Here is a 7214-nt window from a genome sequence, read left to right on the forward strand (position 1 = left end):
CGTGGAGCGTTGCTGTCTCCCGAGCCCTCTGTGGCTAATGACAGTCCCCATGGGGAGAGGAGCTGGGTGCTGGGGGCAGCCTGCTTGGAGCCAGGAGGGGACGGGGACACGGTGCCTCCCCTCCGGCCCCGGGGGTGCCTGTGGGTTGGGGTCGGGCTCTCTCTGCTGCAGCTGCCTACCAGGAGCCAAGCTGTGGGCTGGGTGGTGTAGCCTGTGATTAACCTCAGAGCTCTGTAGCCCACCCCGCGGGCTGTGGTAGCCGTCCTCCAGCAGCAGCCATGCCCACACACATCACAGTCGCATCACCCTGCGTGTCAAGTACCAAGCAGTTACCTATAAAATATCTATCTTCCTGGCTCACCCACCGAATCCCCATTATCTAAATGGATGCAGGTTAGTGCTTACATATTTCTGTTCCTGGTTTTAAATTGGAAGGGGCGTAAAAGAAATCCTTTCTGGGTGGCTTTCAGAGGCAATTAAAGCAGAGCCAGCTAAATGGCTGTAATGACAAGGGACTGCTGTAGGCTATTTAGGTATAACAGCACCATTTTATTCAGAACAATGGTTATAACATACTTAATCATGCTCAATTCATATTGGGTCCCTGCATATTTCCAGCTGCCCTTTGCTTTGGCAATGGGGACAAAGCTCATTAATTTCCTTTCATTACACTTCATTAGGCCTGCTGAGGAGCTGGAGGGCTGTTGAATGCTGTGAACATGGGTACTCTTCGCTCATTGTCATAGAATCATAGAATGGTTTGGGTTGGAAGGGACCTTAAAGACCATCTCGCTCCAACCCCCCTGCCATGGGCAGGGACACCTTCCACTAGACCAGGTTGCTCAAAGCCCCCTCCAGCCTGGCCTTGAGCACTTCCAGGGATGGGGCATCCACAGCCTCTCTGGGCAGCCTGTTCCAGTGCCTCACCGCCCTCACAGTGAAGAACTTCTTCCTCACATCTAGTCTAAACCTACCCTCTTTCAGTTTAAAGCCATTACCCCTTGTCCTATCGCTACAGGCCCTTGTAAAAAGTCCCTCTCCAGCTTTCTTGTAGGCCCCTTTGGGTACCCTGGTTCAGCTGCTGTTGCAAACCAGAGGTTTACTAGCCCACTGGTCCTGGGTGAATTTTAGAAGCCATGTCATCAGAAGTAAGAACCAAGCAGGAAACCTTTGGGTTTTTTTTTTTTTCTTTCCTCCTTGGCTTATGAAAAAATAGATCAAAAAATGTTTTCAGCCCACACTGAGACAAAGGAGTTATCGTAAATGTATTTACTTTCTTCAAGAAAGCAGAAAGAGGGAAGTCGCCCTTTCTTCATTCTTCAGCCGGTAGCCAGGGCACTAAGCTGGATGACAGCGGACTTGGGTTTCAGCGCTGGCTCCGAAGCAGGGCAGCACAGGGACTGGAGCTGGCTCTCCAGATTTGCACGCATTCCTTAAACAGCAGGCTGCCAAAATTCCTCCAATGTAATGTTTTTTGGGCCAAGTGGAGCATCAGTGGCGGAGGTCTCTTCTCCAGCGATGGTAGTTAGGACACTCTTGAGCCCACACCCTAGAGGAGGTCTCAGCTGAGTGGCTGCTTTGGAGAGGACTGTGTCCTCTGATAAGCAATTCCACCCCAGACTGAGAAAACTCAAGGGAAAGCTTTGGACAAAACAGATCATTTTGTTAAAGCTTTCTGTTGCAACAAACCGTGATGGAGAACAGTTTGTCAGCAACTTCACAACTGCCTCTAATCAGAAGTTGGCTCTCCGAGCCGGTGGGCGTATGAGGAGGAGGAGGAGAGATGTTTCACAGTTCTGGTGACTCTGAGCTGGAGCCTGCGAACAAATGTGTGTTCGCTTTGGCAGCAAGCCTTCTGTCTGAGCATCCTACAGTGTCTTGTTTGTGCTTATCCCTGATGCACGTATGGCTACCAAGGAGCCCACCTTGCTGTCGTCTTGAGAAGGTGACGGGATCGGAGTCTCAGCGCTGCTGCTCCACAGGGAGACACTGGGATGGCAATAGCTCCCACGCTGAGCTGAGGCAGTAGATCATGTGAGTGCCTCTGCTTCTTTTGCCAGTGCAAAATAAACTAGCTAAGGTAAAACTCTCTTCTGTAGTGGTTCAAGGTAAATGGTTCACAATAATACACACTGAAAAGGATTAGAAGTGCTCAGGTAATCCATTAGCATGGCTGAGCTCTAGGGACAGAAGGATAGAAATACATGTATACATGCTTTTAGATAGTTTGGTATAGGAAACTTAAAAAAAGCTCCACAAAAAAACCCACCTCACTTTAATACACGCTGCCAGTATGAGTCCAGAACAGGTTTATCTTCATGGAAGAACTGGTCTCTCAGGTTTTGTATGGGATAAACATAAGAAGCAGCTACTATTTCCTATTGTATTCCTTTAGGTAGTGCTTTTTGTCTGCAGTTCTAATGTTATCCTTCCTAGGCCCCAACTTTTCAGAAGTTTAGCTAGATGACCGCTCACCTATTTAAAGTTACCCACACTCTTCCAGGCTGTCTTAGGTGACTGCAAAGCTGAGGTACTCATTTATATGGCAGCAGCTGGATGTTTGCAGCAGGGCTGAGATGAAAATCCCTTTATTAGTGCTGTCATCTTGCTCGGTAATGGGCACAATCACCATGACATTACTTTAGCAGGCAGACAATTGCATCCTTACTCCATGTCAGTGCTGAGCCAGTGTTCAGCTGATGTTCCTTTATACTCCCACTCATGCTATGGATGTGAGAGATGTGCGAGTCAAAAGCAGGGTGCCTTTTGGATGTGCACGTGGAAGTATAAAATGCTGTCTTGATTTTTTTTTTTCTCAAAACACAAAAGTTAATGTCAAATTAACCTGAGGCACACCATAAAAAAAGACTAACACTGGTAATTGTCAGCGAAAGGATTTGAATGTCTTTCAGGTGTAATGCAGTCTTTGGTTCTGAATTAAATGTGTGGCTTAACATGCAGCTTGCTTTGTAATATATAATTGCCATGTGGATTGTTTACGATGGTTATAATTTTGTTGGCACAGCAAATTATAGGAGTGATTGTAAGTCCAGAACTATGTGCAAATATACTGCCTGGGGAAAGGAATTCAAGCACAATAGCTGCCAAAACAAGGGGATCTGCAAGATCACAATCAGAGGATGGATCTGAGTAGAAGTAAAAGCTGGCCTCTAGCTTATTCCTGTATGGAATATAGGAAGAAGGCAATATGCATGCACAAGGTACCAAACTTGCCAAAGCATTATTCTCAGAAGCAATTGATGAATTTAGTCACAGACTATTCTGGCGATGTGAGAACAGCAGGACTGGGCATGTGATTGATGAAACAGCTATTACTGGAAATCAGTATTTATGGTGTTAAAATTCAAAGACAGCCTGTCTTGGAAATCAATTTATTTGTTAATTTGCTCCTATTTTGGGGAAAGTAAATCTATTACTCAGCAGGTGTTCTTTATAAACCTCATATCCTTTGGTGTTCTTGAGAGACTGGTTTTATTCTGCATTCTTAAACCATGGGAAGGACAGGAAAGATAAGTCACCTATCCCCGATGAGCCCTAGAGGAAGAGTAAGGGAGTAATTCAGTCTATTGGGACAAGGTACGGGCAAAAATCCTGCTGCGTAAGGGATAGTTAAATAGGTATGATGCTGCTGCTGCTGCTGGCAGCGTGTCTGGTGGGTGCAGGAGAGAAAAGTTCTCTCTGTTATTCAGTGTCATCAAGAATAACAAAGAAATTATGTCTTAGCTTTGTGTACAGAAGGATGTTGATGTAGCGGGAAGTTTTGGAATCTGTCACTGTAAGGAGCTTGCAGAGAACCCTGCGTGTAGGACCTTCCTATCAGATCCTTATTTTTCATATTTGGGGATTATTTTCTTCAAATTGAAAGCTTTCACTTTAGAGGTAGGCAGAGAACAGCCATCTGCTTTCGGTCAGGCTGACTTGCTTTGTGAGAAACAAACAAGCAGAAAACAAAGCTCGGGATGCCAAGAGAGCACGGCGCATCCCTGCCTGCCGTGGGCTCCTTTCTCCGGAGGCTGTGTCCCAAACGGCAGTTGCCGTGCCGCAGGAAGGAGGTTCAGGTCGTCAGTGAGGAGGTTCCTTCTCTGCTTGTCCGTGCAAAATACGGAAAAGTCCTAAGCCGAACATAACGTGCGGAAGAGGCCGCTGGTGTGGGCCCCCTCTTGTAGCTTCAGTCACTCCAGGTTTGGTGTTTACCCATCAGTCATTTTACAGATCTCTGCCGTCGCCACGGCTGGGAGACAGTGGGCTGCAGGATTTACGGTTAGATTTGGGTGGGCTTTTCGAAACCTAAGCTGTTGAGCAAGACTGAGCATAAGGATTGTGACTACTCCAATTTACAGACTCAATTTTTTAAACATCAAAAAAGCCCAAAGCGTAACAGCAACGTGGGTTTTGAAACAGGCGGCTCATTAGCTGGATTGCATTTAACTGAAAGCTCTGCAGTGCTCCGGCTCGTCTAGAGGAACTCATTAGTGGTGCATTGAGCTGAAATATTCTTCAACCTTCTTTCATCAATACTTTGTGAATATACAATTCAGTAGGTTACAACTGGGATGTGACCCCAGAAAACTTCCTTTCTGCTTCCTTTTTTCAGTGCAAAAGAAATAATTCTTTTTGGGGAGAGCGCTGTTGTTGCATTTAATCTGCACTTTGGCCTGGGTGTTCAACAGCATGTCTGTAAACCTGTGTACAGATGCTTATGGACACACGCCCATTTTTGCAGGGGCCCAATGCGCAACATCTTACTGGAACGGTTGTACAGCCACACGGGAGGTCCTCATCGTCCTCTGCCAGCCCTGTGGCCGGTGGGGAATCTCCCGTCCTGCACGAAGGTCTTGCCATGCTCTTACACGCGCAGCTCCGTGTACAGCTGAGCAGGCGTGACCGTTTTCCATTTCTCAAGGCATGTCATGCTTTTAAGTTGTAATCTCTTTTTGTTTCACAAAAAAAGCCAGCGCACGTTTCCTGACTGAAAGGTTTTGCTTCAATAAAACTGAAACAGGCATTCCAGCTCTGATTTCTAAAAACCCGAGGGAGAGTTATGTCAAAACTATGAACTCTTTCAAAAGGTGTTCACAATGGAAAATTGAAATTATCCCTTCAGTTTACAAAGATGTTTTGATGCTACTGGAATGTTTCATTTGATTTTACAAGGTATGACTGAAACTGAGACTATTAAAAAAAAATAGATATCAATAAAGTCTTGACACAAGTTCTTCCCACCATCTCTTACCTTTTTGCATTTCAGGAGATTTGCCCAATCCCTCCTGTCAGCTGAAACTTAGAGAGTAAGTGTATCTATTATTAAAAATGCTAGCCATCTAAGTAAACTGTACAGCAGGAGAAAGACAGTTGTCTGTTTTCATACCTGAAAATTATTTAAGGAACAAATACCTGACTTGCTCAAGGTCAAAGAGGCAGTAAACTGGTTAGGCTAGGACTAGGGCCTACAGCGACTCAATTTTGAGTTTGTCCCTTTCTGCAGCCGTTGGCAGAAAACCAAGGCAGCCTCCTGGGATGTGCCAAGGAACATCTTGAAGCAAAGCTGTCACCTCCCTGTCCATCCACACTCTGTCTAACGATTCGGCTGCGAGTCTTGTGTCAGAATAGCTCGTGGCTCTTGGTTTTCTCTCTGCAGCCTTTAGAGATCCTCAGCTTGGAGGTGTTTCATGAATTAGGCTGGAAGAACCAGCCAGGATCCCTTGGCGTTGCCAATTGCCGAAAAGCCCAGCGTGTGATGAACCACCGCTGGGTATTGTAGTCATGACTTTTACGCTTTTGTTAATATTCCAGATGCATAGCTCAGAAATGGCTTCCTCATGGGTGCTGTTCTCTTCCTAGAATGAATGGGACCCGCAGGCTGGAGGGTTCGCTGTGAAATTGCAAATTGTAGATGTAATAAATACCAGGTTTACTGTTGCTTTATAAGGAACCTTCTGGGAAATCTGCTGCTGGTGTCATGGCTGAATTATGTGATTTCCCTGGGGTGAAGCTGCACAAAGGTTTGATAAAACTGATTGCAGTGTTTCATTAGCCAGCAAATTCCCAAAAGGCTGATCATCCATCATAGCGTCCAGTTGCTGTCAGCAATGGTTCGGGATGTGAGACAAGGCCACATCTTTTACCTCTTTGAGAAACTCAGATAAATCACTGTCAAGGTAAGTTGTCGTGTTCAGTCGTGTTAAAAGCCTGAAGACTGGTTACGAGGCTCACAACAGAAGCGGAGGGGTTGTGGGGAAAGGAGTCTTGAATGGTTCAGCTCAGCCACGGTAATGCAACGGGTGGAAATGCCCGGGGGCACCAGTTTAGTTAAAATAATGGTTAATGCCTATATGCTGTAACCTAAGGGCCTATAAGGAAGCAGCTGGCATCTTGAGAGCTTACACAAGGCTTCAGGAATAAATTGCTGCTAGCTTCTTTATTTTCTAAGAATTTAAATAGAAATAGGTGATGTTGGCATTTCATGTTGTGTTACAGACAGCAATTTCATTCTCACCCAGGGGAACGGCAGTATTGCCGATATGAAATCCTTATCATAATTTGGTGGATTTTGAATAGTCAGGTGAAATGGAACCAAGATTTAAAATTCTTCTCATTCCATTTTGCCCAAATAGAACCTGATCAAACCAAAGACCTTCTCAGATTTTGCCTGTATTCAATCAGTCTTGCAAACAATAATTCAGTAATCATCAAATACCTGTGTCCCGAGCCATACAGCCGCTGCGGTTGGTCTGTGATCTCTGTCAGCTCTGCAGTTATGCAAGCACGGTCCATTATGACTTTCCTGTTAATCCTTTTCTCTTAGGCTGCTTTCTGCTGCTTTATTTCACCGACTCTCTATAACCTCACTGCCTCGGTACTGCTTCGTGACGGCGGCTGCTTTATGGGTTCCATCCCCGCGTACCCACCAGGATCTGTCTCACCGACTGCCTCTCCCAGGGTCCCCTGATGCTCTACACGCTCCCGTTGAACTGGTTCTTTGGGTCATTTGTAATGTCAAGCTTTACTGCCTCTTCTCTCTAAATTGTGAATCTTAGAAAAATAGCGTGTTTGTTTTAAAAGTGTGTTGCCATGACAATGCCACATTTGGATCTTGTAAATATTTGGGAAGTGTATATTGTTAATCAGGGGAAAATGAGACTCACCTCAATTACGCATTAGGTGCCTATTTGTAACTGCACACCTTCGTGTAA

This window comes from Gymnogyps californianus, chromosome 9 (assembly GCF_018139145.2).
Source record: "Gymnogyps californianus isolate 813 chromosome 9, ASM1813914v2, whole genome shotgun sequence".
NCBI classification, from domain to species: domain Eukaryota; kingdom Metazoa; phylum Chordata; class Aves; order Accipitriformes; family Cathartidae; genus Gymnogyps; species Gymnogyps californianus.